Raw genomic sequence first — 23,247 nt, forward strand, 5'->3', positions numbered from 1 at the left:
TCACCTGTTGATAAAAGTGGATGATGATCCCAAAAAAATCTACGCCAGCTATTCCAGACTACTGTATCACAGACTGCTGTTATGGTTTGCATATTTGTACTACTCAATTGTCTGAAGCTGCAGCCGCCATGTAGGAAGGCCATATGAAAAGCTTCTGAATTAAAGCTCAGTTCTAGGATACCTCCGGGCATTTGTGTAGAATGAGCAGCATGAAGGAAAATGGGAGGAGTTGCTAAGAGGTGGGTAAATCTACTTTTCTCTTTCATGTGCTTCATCAGGAAATGGTGTTCATTCCCTAGATACCTGCCTACAGGCAGTAATGGGCTGGATGAGGGATAACAAATCGAAGCTGAATCCAAGCAAGACGGAGGTGCTCATTGTAGGGGCTCAGAATTTGAGGGATGAGTTAGATCTCCCTGTGCTGGATGGGGTTACACTCCCCGGAAGGAGCAGGTACGCAGCTTGGGGGTACTCCTGGTTCCAGGCTTCACTCTGGTATCTCAGGTGGAGGCTGTGGCCAGGAGTGCTTTTTATCAGCTTAGGCTGATTTGACAGCTGCGTCCATTCCTAGAGGAGCATGACCTCAGAACAGTGGTGCACCAGCTGGTAACCTCCAGGCTTGACTACTGTAATGCGCTCTACGTGGGGCTGCCTTTGTACGTAGTTCGGAAACTTCAGTTATTTCAAAATGCGGCAGCAAGGGTGGTCTCCGGGGCAACCCGGAGAGACCATATTATGCCTGTTTTGAAACAGCTGCACTGGCTGCCGACATGTTTCCGAGCAAAATACAAAGTGCTGGTTTTTACCTTTAAAGCCCTGAACGGCTTAGGTCCAGGTTACCTTAGAGAGCGCCTTCTTTGGTCTGATCCCCACTGCAAGCTAAGATCATCTGAGGAGGTCCGGTTCCAGTTGCCACCAGCTTGTCTGGTGGCGACCCAGAGGCGGGCCTTCTCTGTAGCCGCTCCTGGACTGTGGCATGCGCTCCCTGCAGACATCCATAATTTGAATTCTTTATTGGAATTTAGGAGAGCCCTAAAGACCTACATGTTCAACCTGGCCTTCCAGTGCTCTTAAATTATTTTATTATTATTTATTATTATTTATTAATTAGATTTATATACCGCCCTTCCAAAATGGCTCAGGGCAGTTTACAGCTTGATAAAAAAATTTAAAACAAATTAACAATTAAAAACTATTAAAACACAATAAAACCAATAAAACAGCTAAAAGCCCTGAAAATCAGGGCAACAATTTAAAACAATTTAAAACAGTTAATAATTTAAAACCCTGGAAGGCCAGGCCAAATAGGTAGGTTTTAAGGGCTCTCCTGAAGGACGACAATGATCTCAAATTATGAATTTCTACCGGGAGTGCATTCCACAGCCCAGGAGCAGCTACAGGGAAGGCCCGCCTCTGCGTCGCCACCAGACGAACCAGTGGCAACTGGAGATGGACCTCCTCAGATAATCTTAAGGTGCGGTGGGGATCATGTTTTAAAGGTTCTTTGATGTTTGTGAACCGCCCCGAGATATTTTGTAAGGGCGGTCTAAAAATCGAACAAATAAATAAATAAAATAAATAAAGGAAGTACATGCTTCATTACTTCTTAATAATAATAATAATAATAATAATAATGATGATGATGATAATAATAATAATTCGATTTCTATGCTGCCCTTCCAGAAATGGCTCAGGGCAGTTTACACAGAGAAATAATAAATAAATAAATTGGATCCCTGTTCCCAAAGGGCTCACAATCTAAAAAGAAACACAAGAGAGACCCCAGCAATGGTCACTGGAGGTACTGTGCTAGGGGGAGATAGGGCCAGTTACTCTCCCCCTGCTAAATAAAGAGAATCACCATGTTAAAAGGTGCTTTTTGCCAAGTTAGCAGGGAGTTATTCTTGTACTGGATAATCTTTGGTTACTTTGCTTTACACACAGTGCATAATTAATCTATGGAATTCTTTGCCGTGGGATGTGGTGATGGCCACTAGCTTGGATGGCTTTAGAAGGGGCTTAGACAAATTTCATGGAGGATAGGCCTATCAATGATGGATGGCAGATCCCCAAACAGCTGAGAATATTTCCTAATTTATGTGGTAAAGAGTACTATAAATAAAAACGTATTGCTGATACACTGTTTACTTTGTACAGAGCCACATAATGATAAAGAAAAAAAATGTCATAATGATAGATTATAGGAAAAAACATTCCTCTCTTCAGTGATAATTAAATCACCAGAGGAAACTAAATATTTTATTTATTTATTTAGCACATTTATTCTCACATATGAGAATTACTTGACATGCACAAAAGAATGACACGATCAATGAAACGTATGACACGTATGTTAAAGAAGGGATAGAATCTAACAAGCTAGAAAACCTAGGTGGACTGGAGTCCTCCACAGAAACCCTGTGGGTGACTATACAAGGCCGGAAAGGAATCGTGCTACTGGGGACATGCTATCGCCCTCCAGATCAAAATGCCGACAGTGACTGGGAGTTGCAGGAGGAAATCAGGGAGGCATCAAGGAGAGGCAGGGCTGTAATTATGAGTGATTTCAACTACCCACACATAGACTGGGTAAATTCACATTCAAGTCAGGACAAAGAGGTCAAATTTCTAGATACGCTAAATGACTGTGCCTTAGAACAGTTGGTCATGGAACTGACCAGAGAGAAGGTGACCTTGGACCTAATTCTGAGTGACACCCAGGACCTGGTGCGTGATGTCAGTGTCATCGACCCTTTAGGGAACAGTGACCACAGTGCCATCAAATTCAGCATACATGCGGGGAGAGAATCACCAAGGATGTCAAACACAGATATTTTAGATTTCAAAAGAGGAAACTTCTCCCAAATGAGGAGTATGGTGAAAAGAAAGCTGAGGGGGGAAATCAGGAAAGTCACTTCGCTCCAGAGTGCATGGCGTTTACTCAAAACCACAATACTAGAAGCCCAGTTAGATTGTATACCCAAAAGGAGGAAAGGTACCACTAAGTCCAGGAGGATGCCAGCATGGCTAACGGGTACCGTCAAGGAAGCCATAAAAGGGAAGAAGACTTCCTTCTGAAATTGGAAGGCCTGTCCAAACGAAAAGAACAGAAAGGAACACAAACTATGGGGGAAAAAAAAGCAATGTGACAATAAGGGAGGCAAAAAGAGAGTTTGAGGAACATTTAGCCAAAAGTATCAAGGGGAATAACAAAAACTTCTTTAAGTACATCAGAAGCAGGAAACCTGCCAGGGAGGCGGTTGGGCCTTTAGACAATGAGGGAGTGAAAGGGATTATTAAGGAGGATATGGAGGTTGCAGAGAAACTGAATGAGTTCTTTGCGTCTGTCTTCACGGCAGAGGATACTGAGCATATACCTGTTCCTGAACCAGGCTTTTTAGGGATGGAGGCTAGAGAGCTGAGTCTGATCGAAGTGACAAGGGATGATGTTCTAAACTGTCTGGAAAAACTGAAAGCTAACAAATCACCAGGGCCGGATGGCATCCATCCACAAGTCCTCAAGGAACTCAAATGTGAAATTGCCGACTTCCTTGCTAAAATATTTAACTTATCCCTGAAATCGGGCTCTGTACCAGAGGACTGGAGAGTAGCAAATGTAACACCGATTTTCAAAAAGGGATCCAGGGGCGATCCGGGAAATTACAGGCCGGTTAGCCTAACGTCCGTTCCAGGCAAATTGATGGAAAGCATCCTCAAGGATAAAATTGTAAAGCACCTAGAAGAACAGGCCCTGCTGGGAGTGAGCCAGCATGGCTTCCACAAAGGTAAATCTTGCCTCACCAACCTTTTGGCGTTCTTTGAGAGTGTCAACAAGTATGTGGATAAAGGTGATCCAGTTGACATAGTCTACCTGGACTTCCAAAAAGCTTTTGACAAAGTTCCTCATCAAAGACTCCTGAGGAAACTTAGCTGTCATGGAATAAAGGGACAAGTACATGTGTGGATTGCTAACTGGTTGAAAGACAGGAAACAGAGGGTAGGTATAAATGGAGAGTTTTCACAATGGAGGGAAGTAAGAAGTGGGGTCCCCCAGGAATCTGTACTGGGACCGGTGCTTTTTAATTTATTCATAAATGATCTAGAAGCAGGGGTAAGCAGCGATGTGGCCAAATTTGCAGATGATACTAAACTCTTCCGGGTAGTGAAATCCAAAACGGATTGTGAGCAGCTCCAAAAGGATCTCTCCAAACTGGGGGAGTGGGCGACAAAATGGCAAATGCGGTTCAATGTTAGCAAGTGTAAAGTGATGCACACTGGAACAAAAAACCCCAACTTCAAGTATATGCTGATGGGATCTGAGCTGTCGGTGATGGACCAGGAAAGGGATTTTGGGGTTGCGGTTGACAGCTCGTTGAAAGTGTCTATTCAATGTGCGGCAGCTGTGAAAAAGGCAAATTCCATGCTAGGGATCATTAGGAAGGGATTGAAAATAAAACGGCTAACATTATAATGCCCTTATACAAAACTATGGTGCGACCACACTTGGAGTACTGCGTACAATTCTGGTCACCACATCTTAAAAAGGACATTGTTGAACTGGAGAAGGTACAGAAGAGGGCAACCAAGATGATCAGGGGCCTAGAGCACCTTTCTTACGAGGCAAGACTACAACACCTGGGGCTTTTTAGTTTAGAAAAAAGACGACTGCGGGGAGACATGATAGAGGTCTATAAAATCATACATGGCGTGGAGAAAGTGGAGAGAGTTGCAGTTGCAGGGGAGCAATGGCATCAAAGAGGGCACGCCCTCAACTCCTGCCTGTAGCTTCCAGCAGCATCTGGTGGACCACTGTGTGAAACAGGATGCTGGATTAGATGGGCCTTGAGCCTGATCCAGCAGGGCTGTTCTTATGTTCTTATGTTCTAACATGTTGTTTCATGGTCAGAGCATCTGCAAGGCAGGAATTGGGACATGGGCAACAACCACAAGAGTATCAGAAGTTAGAAATGAGAAGTAAGCCAGGACTGAGGCTGAAACTCAGGGCCAAGGAGTCCAGTTAGGAATCAGAAACAGGAATCCACCAGAATCCAGAAGAACCTGTTACTTGGGCAAAGCCATATTCCAAACAGGAAGCCCTTTATAGGGCTTCCTGTTCAGAGTGATCCAAATGCCAGCCTGGGTGGGTAGAGTCCAGAATCTAAGAACCACTCCTGTGTTAGTCCTAGACTTTACTGGCTCAAGGCCTATCTAGTCCAGCATCTTGTTTCACACAGTCGCCCACCTGATGCCCAGGAGAAGCCCACAGGCAGGACCTGAGGGCATGCCCTCTCTCCTGCTGTTGCTCCCCCACAACAGATATTTAGAGGCATCATGCCTCTGAATCTCTGGAGATGGCCTATAGCCCTCAGACTAGTTGCCATTGATAGACCAGTCCTCCAAGAATTTATCTAAACCCTTCTTGAAACCATCCAGGCTGGTGGCTGTCACCACATCTTGTGGCAGAGAATTCCATAGGTTAACTATGCGTTATGTGGGAAAAAACACCCTGGCTTACATACAGTACAGTAGAGGGCTTACATACAGTACAGCTTACATACAGTACAGTACTCTGCCAACTGATGAGTGGGGCAAGCACGTTCATTTCATGTACCCCAAACCATGTCCTCGCTTCTACCATGCTTGCAGAGGCTCTGTCATTATTAATGATTGTGCCACCATTGCAGTGGTGAACCTCCCGTCACTTTCAGAAAAAACAAAAAGGGGGAGAAAGATTTATTGAGTACAATTTTGCCACATGAAATCTTGTCTAATTAGTCTCATTTTCTGAGCTATTCACTATCAGCAGTTTCTGCTTCTTCTGATACTTTGTTTTTATCATCTTAGTAACTTATGAAAACTGAATTGCTTGGATTGAGACATGCCTCTCTACACTTTTCACATTTATTCATTTCTTGATCAATTTCTTTCACATGCTGCAGGAGGAATCTAAAGCAAGCAAGAAGCTTAGAAGAGTAAAGGAATTATTCATAATTCCAAAAGAAAATATTTCATAATTCAATTTTTGTTTCAATTTTCTATGGAAAAAGTAAAAAGGTCCTTCAGAAAAAAAACTGTAAAAATTGTTTTTCCCTGATTTGTACTGGTTTTTCTCTGGGTCTTCACATTTCTATTCAGAGGGCATGACCAGTATTGGGGAAAGGGGCAGCTCCCCGGTTCCCAATCTTTGTTAATCAGAGCTTCGTTTTGTGCTGATTCAGAGTTTTTCAGAGAGAACATAAGAACAGCTCTGGTGGATCAGGCCCAAGGACCATCTAGTCCAGCATCCTGTTTCACACAATGGCCAACCAGATGCCACTGGGAGACTACAGGCGGAAGTTGAGGGCATGCCCTCCCTCCTGCTGTTACTCCCCTGCAACTGGTACTCAGAGGCATCCTGCCTTTGAGGCTGGAGGTGGCCTATATCCCTCTGACTCGTAGCCGATGATAGACCTCTCCTCCATGAAGTTATCCAAAGCCCTCTTGAAACCATCCAGGTTGTTGGCTGTCACCAAATCTTGTGGAAGAGAATTCCACAAGTTGATTATGCCTTGTGTGAAAAAGTACCTCCATTTGTTGGTCCTAAATTTCCTGGCAATCAATTTCATGGGATGACCCATGGTTCTAGTGTTATGGGAGAGGGAGAAGAATTTCTCTCTATCCACTTTCTCCACACCATGCATGATTTTATAGACCTCTATCATGGCTCTCCGCAGTCATCTTTTTTCTTAACTAAAAAGCTCCAGGTGTTGTAGCCTTGCCTCATAAGAAAGGTGCTCTAGGCCCCTGATCATCTTGGTTGCCCTCTTCTTTTCATAAATCTGTTAGCTCGGCTAACCCAACAGGATTTACAACCCCCTTCAGCACTCTCCGGTGAGTTAACAGAAAGTGGCAGTGGAACTGCACGAATGAAAAATAAAAGGCTCACAAAGAAAAAAACAGTAAATGAATTAAGTCCCCTGAACTGAACTAGGTACACCCCCTCTAACAATAACTGAGTACTAAGTGAAAATAAAACACAGAGCAAGGAATGAAAATAGCGAAGGACAACAGAAGCAAGGAATTAACAGAACAAAGCAGGAAAGCATAAACAAGGCAAACTGGAACTTGGATAAAGTTTTGGAATTCAAATAACATACTGTCTGCAGCCAGCAAAAGTTGCAAACAGCATCTGAGCAATTGAGAGGCTGCTTTATATATATGGCTCAAGAGAACCAGCAGCCAATCAGGCTTCCCTGAGTCAGCACTTCTGCTTCCTCTCTTGTGATCTCCAATGCCTGCGTGACTGCCACTGAGCTTGCCTCTTGAGATGCCTTCTCAAGACAGGTGAAATCCCAGGCTCCTCCCCATCAGAAATCATGTCTGGCAGCTGTTGTGAATCCTCAGCTCCAGAGTCTGGTCTCCCTGCCAAATTCTGTTGCTGTGCCTCTGAGCCCTCACTAGCAGGTGAATCCTCCTGCTCTGACTCTTCTGAGTCAGAAGTCTGAGCCATGACACTTCTGCACCTTTTCCAGTTCTACAGAGTTCTACAGAGGCAGAGAAAGTAACCCCTAGCCAGTGTTGAACAAAGCGCTGACCACCAAGGATGGGGAGAGAGATGGAGCTCACCCTCTCCCCAATACTAGTCATGCCTCCCTCCATCTGAAGTTGATGTAGGGGACATGGTCAGGGCACGTGCACTATCGTGCTCCCATTTATAATAAGACAGGGGCCTGAGGGCCACCAGCGGGAGCTTGCCCCCACCAGAAAAGTTCCTGCAAATGCCCATGAAAATATCTATCTAATTTGCCAGAGCTGCCTTAAATATGAGAGCCCAAACTGGGATCTGTCCAGTTCTGGAAATATTACTGCTAACAGATAAATTACTTTCTCTCTGAATATAATATACCATGCTTTCAACAGGAACAGTAATTGTCACCATCACTATATATCAACTGTGTTAACATTTCATAAGGCCCAAGGGCTGTTTATGGAGAAGTCCCTTTTTAAAAGCTCAGGCAACATAGCAAGTGAACATTGACTATCCCTGTATTATCCTTTTATAAGCAAAATTACCACATCACACATTTCTGTGTTAGCATTTTTTTGGTTACAATTTGCATTCATATCATTTGTGATGCTAATGGTCCTTGCCAGACTGTGACCTCATCATAAGCAGTTTAGCACATAAAGTACCAGCAACACTAATATCCAGCTTTGCCATTATAAAGACTATTATATTTGTCTTTACTTCTGCTCTCTGCCTTGCAGGAGATCCTTGTGTTTTTTTAAGTTATGTAGACAGACCTGAGTAATTGCTAGATTTTATTTTCAAATGGAGAAATGGCTACTCCTGTTTTTCTGCCTCAGAAGCCTCTGCTGCAACCTGAAATCTTTCTCACACCTAGTAGAGGCTAATCAGCCAGATCAAAAGCCTGTACCCTAATACAGCAGCCATTGCTGCAGCTTCAGGAAAGACTAAAAATCCCAGGAGCACCTGCACAATTCCTGGGACTCCATGGGAAAAGGAAACAACAACAACAACATGGCCTTTTAAAAGTCAAGCCACAGCAGGTGGCTGTTTGCTCCTTCATGGCGGGCAGCAAAGAGGAAGGATAAAGGATTTTCTCCTGGCCTCTTTGGGTCCTGGCAAATAGTTTTTGGGGTGGGCCATGAGGTGGGGAAAATGTGTAGGGCTGAAACAAAACTTTGAGCAGTTGAAATAGGTGCGGAACCACCACTGGACAAATGTGTTCACAGAACCCGGGCCGCGCCCCTCAAGGGCCACACCTCACACCCCTTTACACAGAGAAATAATAAATAAATAAGATGGATCTCTGTCCCCAAAGGGCTCACAATCTAAAGGAAACATAATATAGACACCAGCAACAGTCACTGGAGGTACTGTGCTGTGGGTGGATAGGGCCAGTTATAGGGCTCCCCCTGATAAATAAGGAGAATCACCACATTAAAAGGTACCTCTTAGCCAAGTTAGCAGGGGTGCTACTTTCCTGTTTTATTTAGAAAGCCAAGACATTTCCTACCATCCATTAATGGTTTCTTTCTAACTCAGGGCACAAGCAGGCATTTATCTAGGGTGCAGCAGGCAGGGCACGTGCCCCGGGTACCACTTGAAGGGGGGTGCCAATTTTTTAAATTAATTTTTTTTTTAAATGGCAGCGAAAAACAAAATGGCCACTGTGCATGCTCAAATGGCCTCTGTGAGGTCCTAGGCCATGCCAGGCCTTGCAGAGGCCATTTGAGCATGCATGGTGGCCATTTTGTTTTCAGCGGCCAGTTTTTTAAATATATATATATATATATTTAAAAATGGCCACCACACATGTTCAAATGGCCCCTGTGAGGCCCTAGAGGCCAGTGGGGGGAGGGGGGACCTTTGAAGACCCCCCCATGGCCTTTAGGAAGCCCCCCAAAGGGGCTACAGGTAAAAAAAATTTTTTTAATTAATTTAATATAAGTCACTGTACACATATTCAGATTGGCACTATGTACAGAGAATCAGGGCTTGTGAATACTGAGCTGAAGCTTATGAGCTAGGATTGTACTCATTTGCTCTTACTTTGCTTCTTGTGATAAGTGAGTTAAATGTGATGTCTTAATAATATGGCTATTAATGGTGAGTTTGTCTTTGAATCAGTGTGAAATCCTTAGTATTAAGGCCCACTGGGAGTTTCTTGCGCTTTCTCTCATTTTAACTGTCTTTCTGAAATACTAGAATATATTCCAAGCAGTGACACAGTTTACTCTGCATATCCTTTAATTATTTTCAGAATATCTGGGAAAAGTCAAATTCTCCATTTATTTTTAAAACTTATGTAATAGTGATGCTACAATGCATAGTAGAGAATTAAACAGGCACTTCTGTTTAGTTTTCCAAGTACATCTCCACATAGTATTTGGGTATTTCAGGAGCCCCCGCATACTGAAATTTGTAGTTTTCCAGCATTTTTTGGTCTGGCTATGTCCACTGCTAAATAGTTTTTGAAATATTAAAAGATTAATGAGCTTGACTTGTATTTTTCAGCTCATATTATAGTAAAGTTATCTGAATGATGGGTGTCAGATGCTTGGACAGGGGGCACAATTTCAGTACTTGCCCTAGGTGCAATTTTCCCTAGATACGCCTCTGCAAGCAGGACAAAATCAAGACATCTGGCAGCCGAGGATGGGGTGGTAGCTCAATGGTAAAACATCTGCTTAACACGCAGAAAGTTCCTGACATCCCCAGGTAGGGTTGGGAAAGACTCCTGCCTCAAACTCTGGAGAGCTTCCGATTGTCTCAGTACAGACAATAGCGACCTAAATGGACCAATAGTCTGACTTGATATAAGGCAGCTTCCTATGCTTCTACTATGGTAGTGAAAATACTCACTATTTCTTCTCTCCACCCCTCTGCTTGAGTCAGGAAAATGACATGATAGAGCATTCCTAGGACTTTACTACTTCAGAATGCCCAAGTGGGATCCATGAATGAACGATTCTTCATTTAAACAAAATACAAACAAGCAAACCACATTCCTAGTCATCTGGTAAGGGTTGCTTCAGAGGCCAGCTTTCCATAAACAGGAAGCTTTTGACACTGCGAAACATTTAATCTAATCATATCTCCAAGCACCCCACATTTCCAATCAAAGTAGTACAGTCTCAGGTGTAGAACCCAGAGGAAAGTGTTGTAGCATGAAAGGACAAGGCAGTGGAATAAAATCAGGAATATTTATGGTTTAATGAAATTGATAATATTGACCAAGAGGCAAATGCAGACTGCTTTCAATGCTCTTGCTGCTGGTTGTTTGTTAGCCCCACCTCTACTCCAGGACTGGACTAAAAGTAACTAAGGCATCATTAAAAAGTTGGCCTGGATCGAGAAATGGATTAACCAAAAACACCACACTAGGAAGGCTATTCCATGTAATTCTTCTGAACAGCCCTTCCAATGGCAGTCATCAAAATCCAATGTGGAAAAGACACAAATTGCTAGCAAAGGAATTGGTCCAACACTGGTTGGTGAGAATCCATAAAGCTCCTCAGTGGGCAAATCCCTTTATTCAATTGTCTTGTATTAGTCAAGAAGTGCTGTATATTTGGGAGCAATTATAAGATTACATTCCCTGAACTTTGAAAAATAATTGAAAGATTTTCAGTGCTTATATAACATGAAAAAAATTGCCAAATAATGTTGTTGTTGGAACAGAAATCATACGTCTGCTCCCAGATTTTTTTTGTAATGATTTAAAATATATGGCCGTGAGACTGGTTTGGTTCAATTCCGGACTAAATTTGAACTGACCCATCCTGGTACAGGCTCAGGCTTGGCCAAACCGAGTCCTTTCTGGTTTGGCCACCAAACCGGGCCAAACTGGTTCACAAACTGGCTCAAGTGGTATACTTGTAAAGGGCAATCTGGTGAAAATTCCCCTTTACAAGTAAAGGGATGACATCGCCTTCTCCCATGGACCACTCTCTCACAAGCATGTCAGGCCATAGCAGCCAGATGGCAGATGCCACCCTACCAGGTTGCTCTATATAAGAAAGCCACAGGGACAGGTACCTCGCCAACAGCTCATCCTGTCTTGGCGACTACCACCAAGTAGCTGTCAAAGCATGCCCTCTGCCAGCCCATCCACTCATTTGAACATGTCCACCTTTTTTGTGCCTGGAATGGTGAGTCCACACTCCTGGGATCACTGGAAATTGGTGCTCCCCTTTCGTGCAATTCTCCTCAGGATAATTTTGGATGAGAGTAAAGACCCTGCATCTGATGTTTTACCAGTCCATACACATGTCTAGGGTCTGACACATGGAGTGGCAAAGTCTCCTTTGGGCATATGAAAGACTTCCTAGTAGTGATGTGCACGGTCCGGAGAAGTCCGGACCGGCACCGAAGGGGGGCCTTGTTTCTAGGGCGGGGAGGGCTTGCTTAGCCCTCCCGCCTCCTTGCCCCCGCCAGCGCCCGTATTGAACAGTATAGGGGCACTGGAAACCAGCCGCCCCCCCCGCCGCCGCCGCCGCCGCGGCGAAATAACCCCCAAAGTCAGCCAGCCAGCCAGCCCTCCCTCCCTCCCAGCTAGCTGCCCACCCACCCGCTCGCTCACCCACTCGCACACTGGATAAAAAACGAGAGGAGCTCCGGCACAGAGCTCCTCTCGTTCGGAAGGCCTCCTGAAGAATGGCGGCTTGCGCGTGCGCACATGCGCGCGCCGCAAAGCACGCCGTTCTCCGGAGGCCCGGTCTACCCGGCGGGAAAGGGCCGGGTAGACCGGGCCTCCGATCGCTGAGTAGACCGGGCCTCCGATCGCTGGGTAGACCGGGCCTCCGGCGATCGGAGGCCCGGTCTACCCGGCCCTTTCCCGCCGGGTAGACCGGGCCTCCGGAGAATGGCGTGCTTTGCGGTGCGCGCATGCGCGCGCGCGCGCAAGCCGCCATTCTTCAGGAGGCCTTCCGAACGAGAGGAGCTCTGTGCCGGAGCTCCTCTCGTTTTTTATCCAGTGTGCGAGCGGGTGAGCGAGCGGGTGGGTGGGTGGGTGGGAGGGCAGCTAGCTGGGAGGGAGGGAGGGCTGGCTGGCTGGCTGGCTGACTTTGGGGGTTATTTCGCCGCCGCCGCGGCGGGGGGGGTGGCTGGTTTCCAGCGCCCCTATACTGTTCAATACGGGCGCTGGCGGGGGCAAGGAGGCGGGAGGGCTAAGCAAGCCCTCCCGCCCTTAAAGGCATACCCCCCACCCGGACCCGAACCAGGCAGGGCCGGACCGGTCCGGCAGTTCGGCCATTCTTTGGAATGGCCGCCGGACCGGTTCGGGCACACTGCTACTTCCTAGGTGAGGATGGGGTTGCAGTGCAAAAGTTTTATCATTAAACAGAGAGCGGTTAGCGCACGCTGACTTTGTTGCATTCGTTCAACTCATGAGCGTGCAGTCCAACGGAAGAATGAAGGTTTTTGAGTCTAACATCCTCCCCAGTAGACTGGCCCTCTCATGAGAGTGCTAGTCCACTGGTGGCAAGCCACCAAGAAGGCAGGAGTGTGGTTAGGTCTGCATGGGCTGCTTTACTGGGGTGAGCCCTCGCAAGAGCATCCTTGGTCACAGAGAACCAGACCCCAGGATCTTTCCCCCCATCTCATATACAACCCCCCTCCTAGGTAGTCAACACCTTCCTTTCCCTTTCCTGAGTAACAGGGAGATAGTGCCCCCCAAGGACACTCCCCAACATAAACTGTGCTTGTGCGAGATGGTTTTGTTTCAGGGCTGTTAGTAGGGTGGTGATGTAATCACTGCCAGAAGAAGCGCTGGCATGGCACAGCATGGCATTTAAAAGGTTTTAAATGCCCTTTCCTTTCCAAGGCCAGGTGGACCATTCCGACCAAGGCCAGGTGGACCATAGGCACTATCATGCTCGGCATGCCCCCTTGAAGATTGTGGTAATGGCAGCTACTCTCTTATGATGTTGTGCTGATGCCTTGCCCAGTCTGGTGATGCAAGTGCTATGGAGCTTGCTGGGATGTGCCTTGGTGGGCCAGGAAGAGAAGGGGATCCCCTTCCCTGAAATCACAGGTTGCTAGAATGTCTGCAATGTGAAATCAGAGGTTGGATGAACATCCGCAATGTAATCCATGTTTAGAAAAATTAACCATGGGTCCTATGATCATCAGTTTCACGTTACATGTGAATGCAGCCTCCCTCCCTCCCTCCCTCCCTCCCTCTGCAGCTTGCTCATCTCACATGATATTGGAGGCCACTTAAATGTGGGTGCTTTGCTAGTTTCTCTTCACTTATTCTAATGCCTGAATTTCTGAATATAGACATCATTTAATTTTTGAAAAAACCTACATGAAAGCCAGTCTAGTTTCACTGGCTGGCATCCTGACTAATGAAGTGCTTCTATAATGAACAAGCATAAGAAGGTTATGCGGTTGCACTAAAAACCTAGAGATATGTGCAATTGTGCAACTGCACCTTTGCACAATTGTGCAAAAGTTCCATCAAAATGAGTTAGAAGTGTCACCATTGCATATTGTTGCACAAATGCAAACCATTCTTGCAGTAGCAGAACATGAGTCTTGAGCATAAGCTCCAGACTTCACACAAGTACTAGCACAACAGTTTTGCACTAGCCCAATTTCCTCCTGCAAGTGCTTTGTTAGTTAGTCAGGAGGTCAGCCAGTGAAACTAAACCAGCTTTCATGTAGGTTTTTAAAAAAAAATTAATTGATGTCTGCATTCAGACAATTCAGGTATTAGGATAGTTGGAGAGAAACCAGCAAAGTATCCAAATACAAGTAGTCTTCAATATCATGTGAGATGGGCAGTCTGGAGAGAGGGGGAGGGGGAGGGAGGGAGAAAGAGAGAGAGAGATGAGATTCAGAGATTCTCATATGCTAGATTTCTCTGTGCACCTGTCTTTTTCCACCTGTTTTCTGTTTCAGCTGCTTACCCCTCTAATTCAACCCCTAAACTGCTTTTTAAGCTCTCAAATATTTAACAAGCAGTTTGTGGTTTGGAACAAGGAGCTGATGAAGAAGAAACAGATGGGAAAACTTGAGCTATTCACCCAGCTGGGCTATGTCCCTAGAATGCAATCTTCATACTACATATTTTAGAAGGGTCTCATAGAAATTGATAAGAATGCTTTACAAAGGAATTGTTATGAAGAATCCAGTAAGGTTGAAACACACTTTAACAAGATGGTTCAACTTTTTATGAATATGTGAGTGTTTTATAGGCAGGGAGGAAAAGAAAGAAACTGATTATTTTGGCAATTCTGTCTGAGTGGCAAATGATCTGCGTCATTGTGGAGGGTGCAGAAAGATAAAGAGGAGAAAGCAAAACAATACAAAACGTAGCTTTCCCAAGCTTCTGTCGGGAGGACACTCAAGAAACAAGCAATGAGGAGTCTCTGTACCTGGGTTAACCCTCTCCTACCCAGAAATGGCTGGCTATGAGAACCTCTGTGTCTTTCTGTGTGTGTATGTATGTCCATACCATTCTGTAACCAAAACTACATATATAGATGTGAAGTAATTGCATAATTTCACCCAGTTTCTCTACCTCCACTTCCAACTCCTTTTAAACTATTTTCCATTTTTTGTTTAAAACACACAAAACTAAAATAAAACAATACTATAAAACTTGCAAATTATAAACAAAATACGAACACAATTGATATTTTCTGTGCCCTTTTTGATATGAATAATTCTGGCTCCTTTTTCTATTGTCTACCTTCCGTGTATTTTTAAATTGTGAGCCCCTTGGGGTAGGGACCTGGATTCTCATACTTTAGGAAATGCCATGGATGGAGATGGCTAGTGGATTCACAAACTATCTTGCCTTCCATCTGGCTCTTCAAATGCGTATTTATAAGCCATTTGTCCCATCTTGTTCAATTGTAATTATGCCACTGCTTACAAGGTTATATACTGATTCCTAGCAGATATCCCAACCCAATTCTGTAGTAGGGTTTCATGTAGTCTAAAGGACGAGAGAGGAGGAGAGGAGTCTTAAAGAGTAGTCTTTAAGCAGACAATGCATCGTCACACCTTAATACAACACAGTAGAGATGACTATAAAATATCCTTGCAACTCTCTAACACAGTAGGCTTGTTCACATGATCGTTAATTGGGCAGAACAAGCATCTTACCCAGCTTTAGGAGCAGTGCACACTCCCGATTTTCAGTCGTGTGTCAAAAAGCTAGATCAGAGGAGAAGTGGAAAGTGATTGTGTGGGAGGCGATGAAGGTCATGACGGCATTGTCCTCCCCAGCACATTTACCCAGCATATTATCAAGTCAGGAGGAAACGCCATCGGAGCCTGCGCCCACCTCCCATACTATGGCCGCCTTCGGACATAACTCAAAACTGTGGGTCCAACAGACCCCGCAGTTTGCCTGCAGTCACCTGGTGTGCTCCCAGACTATTACAATCCTCAGTCTGGGAGCCGGCAAAGGGGGCAGGACTAGCAGCACAGGCTTCCTCCTACCCTGAAAGGATATCCCCCACCAACCAATAGAGTAGAAGCTGTGGGAGGAGCTTCCTCCCTTAACTCTGGTTTGGGCTATTTGCCCAACCAGGAAAACACAATGGACCCTCCGGACCCTTGGTTAGGTGAGTGAAAATGAATTGCAACTGAGGGTTCCATTGGAGGTTTGGGGGAGAAATCGGAACCGTGGTTGGTCCTGTACCCACAGTTCCGATTATTCGGATATCCCAGGGGGTCAACCTGAGGTGACTTTGCTTCAGGTTTCCCATGACATCCGAAAGCGGCCACTCACTTTCTCTTTCTCCAACCTAGCTTTTAACTCACACATGACCAGAAATCAGGAGTGCGCACAGCTCCCAAAGATGGATAGAACTCTTATTGGTTGTGTGAACATGTCTCATTTTAGATGCACAGTCCATTCTGGCTCAGCTAGGATGAGTTTCATTTTATGGCATGGCAAATTGCTAGTTGGATATTCCCGAGCATTGTTCAGCGTTCCTGAGAAGAGTGAAACATGCCAAAATCACTAAAAACGTCAACATGTTGTCTGTGGCACATGAAAAATGGATCTTTTAACCGGCCTTCATCTTATGGTACAAACACTGGAATTAGCACCCTCTCAGCAAGAAGCGCCATGGTCCACAAAGGTCTTCCTTCCACAAGCACCAGAGTACCAAGCCACTCATCTAGACTGGTTTGCCTGTATATCAATGGCTTACTGTATTTCTTTCTTTCTTTCTTTTAAAAAATGTTTTTGTCATTTCAAGTATGTACTAAGGAGGCAAAAATGTGTTGTGGCAAATCTGTATCAAAAGGTCAAGAAGATATGAGCCATCTTATGAAAAGGATTCTTCCTCGTTGCTGCAGAGACTGGCATGAAGTAAAGCATCCGTAGTCTTTTGAAGTGCTGCCAGTGTAAATAGCTTAAAATAAGAATTTTTGTCTTCGAAAACCAAGAGAGACGTGCATTGAAAGATACACTCTGTGAGGTTCTCTGAAGACCCGACAATGCACGCATAGTTTAGCAGTGGCATACATTTTTGAAAATATAAATCTTGTGAAGGCTGCTATTTCAATTTCAGTTCAGTTTCAATTTTCAGGGTGTCAGTTCTATAAAAAGATCACCTGGTAGGAACAAGACAATTTAGAACAGAATGGATGCTGCAGGAGACAGAGGAGATTCCCAGAAATAAGTATCATTCTTTAATCTTACAGGGGGAAAACACCAGCCTATTGAAGATAAATGGTTCTGATCCATATACCATCTGCAAAGGAAGTGAAAACTGTTGGTGGAACTATTAGGCCTTTTCAGTAGTGGACCCAAAGCTTGGAAACAGTTTCCCAGAAGAGATCCATTGGGCTCTTTCCTGGATTCTTGAAAATCATTCCCCCCCCCTTTTGTAATCATTCTTACAGAGAAGGTAGTTTACTTGAATACGACTAAACAGATTGACAGTCTACACCCAAATACCAGTTCACTTTCCCCATCAGTTTTAACTCTGTTCACAAGACATACAAACTTCCTAGTTCACATTATTATTAATTGGGTAGGACAAGCATCCTACCCAAATTTGGAAGCTGTGTCTGCTCCCGTTTTTTGATCATATGCAAGTAAAAAGGAAGATAGGAGGCAGGAGAACTGATAACCCATGAGGGTCCCAATGGGTAGAACAGCTTTCCCTCCTACCTCATTAAACAGATGGGTACAGCTGCTGGGTAGGATAGAGCCCTCCTACCTAGTGCAAGCCTCACACACTATCACCCACTGTTGACCTTGCTTTTTAATCACACACGATAGCAAAATGGGAGTGTGCACAGCTCCCAAACTTGGGTAGAATAGGGGTGTATGAGCCAGCTCAGTTGGAACTGGGCTCGATGTCGAACCAGCTCATCTTGACAGGTTCGGGGTAACACTAGACTGGCCTCGGCTGGTCTGAGTTTGACCTGAACTGGGTCAGGTCTGAACCAAATCAGTTTTGAGATCTACTGGTAAAGGGGAATCCAGTGAGGATGGTACTTACAAGTACTATCATTGGCAGTGGCTGCTGTGGGGAGGGGGGGCGGCAAGGGCAGCAGCTCCCCACCACCCCTCCTGGCCTCCCCCAGAGTAGCCCAGGCCAGCAGCAGCCAGGTTTGGGCCTTCAGGCCTTCTCTGGCCTGGTTCAGGTATCCTGGCACACATGGAGGCCATTTTAATGACCTTCTCATATGTGCAGAAGACCTTTGTGTGACCACACAAATTGCATGGTGGCCACATATGTGGAGGTCACCAAAAAGGTGTCAACGTGTACGTGGAAGCCAGAAGCAGGCCACTGCTGGCCCTGGCTACTCTGGGGCAGGCCGGCAGGGGTGGGGGTAGCTGACATCTCTCCCTACACACACACACAGCCGCCGCCATCAATGATAGTACTTGTAAGTATGAACTGACTCTCCTCCCACCCCCTCTAGGCTTAGGGAAGCTCCCCTGACCCCTTAAAGGGGAATCCTCACCAGAGTCCCCTTTGTCAGAAGAGCTCCGAACTGGTTCGAACCAGGTTTGGTTCGACCAGAACCAAAACTGAGCCAGGCCAGGTCAGTTCAAATCCAGTTCAGATTCAAACCAAGCTGGTTTTGTGTACATCCCTAGGGTAGAAGGCTTGTCCTACCCAATTAGTGATCATGTGAACTAGCCTACTGAATCAGGCCATTGTGGATAGAGATGATAGAAATTGTAGTTCAACAATATCTGGGGACCCAAGATTGGGAACCCCTGGTCTACATCACGAGCTAGCAGCTCTCCGGGATTTCGGGGTTTCCCAGCACTATTTGGAGATGTCAGAGATTGAATTGGGTTTTGGGATTTTGTCATGGACATTGTCTCCATTCTTTGTGTGCAGTATACTTGCGTATATTTGAAATGTGTCTGTGAACTGGCTTGCGGGTGGAGTCACTGTGTTTGTCTCCTCACTTGCTGTCCTGAATGCAAACTGAGAGGTTCTTCCTCTCTCCGCATAAGAAACTGTTAGTCTGTTTATTGTTTTCTTAGCCTATGTTTTAGTTAATAATAACTATCAAATTCTTATTTCTCACTTAAAGTTGCTTCCTGTTCAATTACTTATAGAGGATAAGTAATTTCTCTGCAACACTGGGTTATGGGCCCAGCTGTGAAGCAAAACGTTGTGAAATAAAGAGTTTGTAGGCAAGAAAGCTAGACAAGATAACTATATTTGCATCTGCGGGGAGGCATCCCACTGCTGAACTGCTCAATGAAACAAACTACAGAACATGGTCCTGCAATGTGAAGATGTTGCTGAATATACTTATGTTCTGGAGGAACAAAGACCAACAGAGAAGAATGCAGAGAAACTGCAAGAATGGAATTCTGCAAATAAGCAAGCCATAGGACACATATCTCTGACTGTAACTGATCAGTTAATATATCAAAAAGAAGACAAAAATACAGCAAGAGAGATATGGGAAAGACTGGAGGAGGTCTTTCAACAAAGAACCATGAATATCAAGTTTCTCTTATGCTGCATTTTTAATAGTAAAAGATTCAAAGAGGGAGAGAGTTTGTAAGGGCACATATGCTCTTTTTGGGGAATACTGAGAGTTGGGGCTGCAGGAGATATATATGCCAGAACCAGAAAAAATGGACTTTTGCTTAATACCTTGTCTGAAGGATATGAAAATATTGTCTATTTTCTGCAAATTAAAGAAAATGTGGTTGAGTTTTGCAGGGACGTTTGCAAAGCTTTAATTTGAAAAAAGCAACAGAATTGGGCGAACATATCTTCGTTCTTTGTGTGCAGTATGTTTGCATATATTTGAATGTGTCTGTGATCTGGCTTGGCAGTGGAGTCACTGTGTTTGTCTCCTCCTCACTTGCAGTCCTGAATTCAAACTGAGAGGTTCTCCCTAAGAGACTGTTAGTCTGTTTATTTTGGTGGGTTTTTTAAAAAGCTTTTGGCTGCCTTCACAAGTAACACAAAACTGGAGATTTTGTGGTCATCTGAATGCATGCAACTGCGATTCCATATCAAAAGTGACCTGAGGTTTCCCTTCCCAAACTCCAATTTGAACCTTTGTTTTGTAGTCAGTTTCTCTGCTCCGACCTGAGATTTGCAGGTGGCAGTGTGTTGTCCAAACACTGAATTGAAGGCTGTGCTCACTGTAACCGGAGTTAAGGAAAGGAAGTTCTGCCCTCTCTCCTTCTCTGATTGGTTGCCAGGGCTGTCCTTTATGCGTGAAGGAAACCTGTGCAACCAGTTCCCCACCCGTACAGCCAGATCCCCCTCCTCTTTGCAGTCTCCAGGACTGAGATTTTGATTGCCTGGGAGGTGCGCAGCGGGGCAGGGGTGAGAGAGGTGGAAACTGCAGGTCCAATGTGAAGGTGGTCTATGTTTTAGTTAGTTACTCTTGTTTCTTAGTTAAAGTTGCTTCCTGTAGAATTACTTATAGAAGATAAGTAATTTCTCTGCAACATCTGGGACCTTCTACATGCAAAGCATGGACTCCTCCACTGATCTATGCCCCTTCCCCAGTAGCCTCCATGACATTAGGAATACTTTTGCTTTATGTGATATTTTTGTCCTTTTCTATATAATCCAAGATAAACCACTTAGTTTCTTTTCTATGTAGTGGCAATCCCTATTTGTTTATTTATAGTTCAGTTTCTATACTGCCTTTCATAAAACTCATCCCAAAGTGGTTTACAAATGTTAAAATATAATAAAACTCCATAAGAATCACATTAAAATATTAAAATCAATTAAAAACAATATGAACCATAAAAGCACCAAAAAAGCTGCAGCCATAAAAAAGACAAAGAGAGAGCAACAGCAGGGAAGCAGAGAGAAATGTTTTTTCAACCCCAATGGGTAAAATCCTGAATTTAGAAAACCTAACAAAAAAAAGTATTTAGTTGCTTTTTAAAAATAGCCACAGAGATCAGAGAACGGACACCCACAGGGAAAGCATTCCAAAGCCTGGAGGCAACAAAAGAGAAGGCCCTTTCCTGTGTGCATGACAACTGAGTCCCCCTGAAGGTCTGCAGATGGAGCAAAGCCACTGCTAAAACTCCCCATTCACTTTGTTGAATGGGCAGAACGCCTTGCTAGATCAGAGCAAAGGTACATCTAGTCCAGCCTTCTGTTTGCAACAGCAGCTCAACAAATGTCTCTGGGAAGCTTACAAGGTAGGATATGAGGGTAACAGCCTACTCCAGTTGTTTGTTTCCAGAACCTCAGATTCAGAGGTATGCTGCCCCTGTGCATAGAGGTATCACTTAGCTATCATGGCCAATGAACATTAATAGACTTCTCCTCGATGGACAAGTGGGATCCTGCCATTCCTGAAACATCCTGTTCTGAGGAGCGACACATTATGGTGTTTGCTTAGTCTGCTCTGGAACAGTCCGATTGAACTGACCAGCAGGTCCGGGCCATTTGGTCCCACTCCTTTACCAAGCTGCTGGCTTGGTTCTGGCCTCTGCACATGTGTGGAGGCCAGAACCGAGCCACCGCCAAGCCAGTGGCTTGGTAAAGGAGGCAGAAGCACATTTGGGGCCAACCCGGGAGGGCAAGCAGCAGAAAGCTGGCCAGCTAAGCAGCTTTTTTCCTCTCTCACCGGCCCTGCCCAGCTGCCCCTTACCATGCAGAACTGGTTCACCTGAACCGGGCCTGGTTCAGTTCGATCACAGACCGAATTACCCCCAGTTCGGTCCATGATCAAACCCCCCAACTGGCCCTGGTCTGAGGTAAACTGGTTCTGTACAAACTGCTTGTGCACACCCCTAGTTCTTGATTGTGTTAATGCCCTCACAGTCTAGCCTCCTACTATAACACTTATCACCTACTAGATAGATAGGCTTTCCAAAATAATGTCGAGGTGATCCCATTTTTTCTGCTGTTGCTGACTGTAATTCAGGTACTAAAGATAAATTTTTGTCTCCCAGTCCTCACTGCAGTTGTTGGACAAACTCTGAAACTTACCAAAATCTTAAATCTCACTGCTAGTGACACCGGCTGCTAAGGAAGATCTTTCCCAATGAGCCATCATCTCAGGAAGAACTCTTGTCAATCTGCTGTCCTATATGCTGTGTTTTTGAGGCAGAGCAATAGTAGGGCTTCATCTAGCAAAGAAAACAAGGGCAGGGAAAAATTCTTCAGATGCTTTGAATACGTTACAATTTTTCAGATCAAGGCTTTTACTAATAGAGCATTTTGAGATTCAGAACTATAAACAAGGCAAGCACAGCACCTATCAATGCTACCATAACACTGGCAAGTCTGAGCAGTTAAAAGATGGAGCCAGCTAGATGTCAATTTAAACATGGTTCTTCTTCATGGTTCTTAAACATGGTCAAGAAACAAAGTGGGCTGGTTTAAAGAGGGCAGTAGGAAGATAGGGCAAAAGGAGAGAAGGTGAAAGAAGATCTTCTTTGTTTTCTGTTAGAACTCAAAGGTCTACCAACTGAAGCCAAGTGCAAATCCTGCCGCAGGGGTGGAGCCAATCAGCTACTGTATCCCATGATCCATTCACTAAGATGACTTGCAAATAAAAGTACCAATTAGGGTTATGCATTAGGTCAGATCTGACAGGCATGTTGGTCCCAATATCAGAGGCCCTCTTACCCCTGGATTTTGGGGGCAAAGTCTAGGGCCTCCACACACCCTGCCCCCCCCCAATCCTCTGTAGTCTATCCTGGGTGGTGTGGTTTATGCCCTCAAGAACTTACATAATTAAAATGATGCTTAACTTGCAGCGGGGCGGCGGGGAGCTCCAAAGTCTTTTAGGTCCAGTCTCCAAAATTACCTGGGTGCACCTTTGCCCTATATCTGGCATTAGCAGAATGAGTTTTGTAGCAATACAGGGTGCCCACAGTCAGAACGCCAACAAAATTCCCTCCTGTCATTGCTAACTCTGTCAAAGTTCCAACATGCCTGTACAACTCACCACCACCACCCCACCACAAAAACACTAAAAAACATTGCCCTCACTCCATCCCCATTCCTTATCTGATACCTGGGTGGGTGCAGGAACCCTGCTAACAGAGCCAAGAGGTACCTTTTTAAAATGGTAATTCTCTTTATGGAGCAGGGGGAGAGTCACTGGACCTTTCCATGCCCAGTACAGCATCCCTCCAGTGGCTGTTGCTGGTGTCTATCTTATGTTTCTTTTTTAGATTGTGAGGCTTTTGGGGACCGGGAGCCATTTTATGAGGCAGGTCTGACAATCACAGAGACTTGCCTGGGAAGGGTGAGCGGGGAGAGCGGGCTTAGCCCACTCTCCCTGCACACTAG

The 23,247-nt window shown here is 45.0% G+C and overlaps 1 long non-coding RNA gene across 2 annotated transcripts in view; it reads right to left on the bottom strand.

Annotated features, from left to right (window-relative positions):
• LOC128351298 (uncharacterized) overlaps positions 1 to 23,247 on the bottom strand; it is a 126,958-nt gene that overhangs the window by 77,590 nt on the left and 26,121 nt on the right. The window contains exons 2-3 of one of the 2 annotated variants that reach the window (XR_008319694.1): positions 21,937 to 22,076; positions 16,989 to 17,089 (exon numbers count right to left, since the gene is read on the bottom strand). This is a non-coding gene — a long non-coding RNA (uncharacterized LOC128351298). Of the gene's footprint in view, positions 1 to 16,988; positions 17,090 to 21,936; positions 22,077 to 23,247 lie in introns of those variants that run through there. The other variant, XR_008319693.1, reaches the window with a different exon arrangement.

Source organism: Hemicordylus capensis, chromosome 3 (genome assembly GCF_027244095.1).
Source record: "Hemicordylus capensis ecotype Gifberg chromosome 3, rHemCap1.1.pri, whole genome shotgun sequence".
NCBI classification, from domain to species: Eukaryota; Metazoa; Chordata; class Lepidosauria; order Squamata; family Cordylidae; genus Hemicordylus; species Hemicordylus capensis.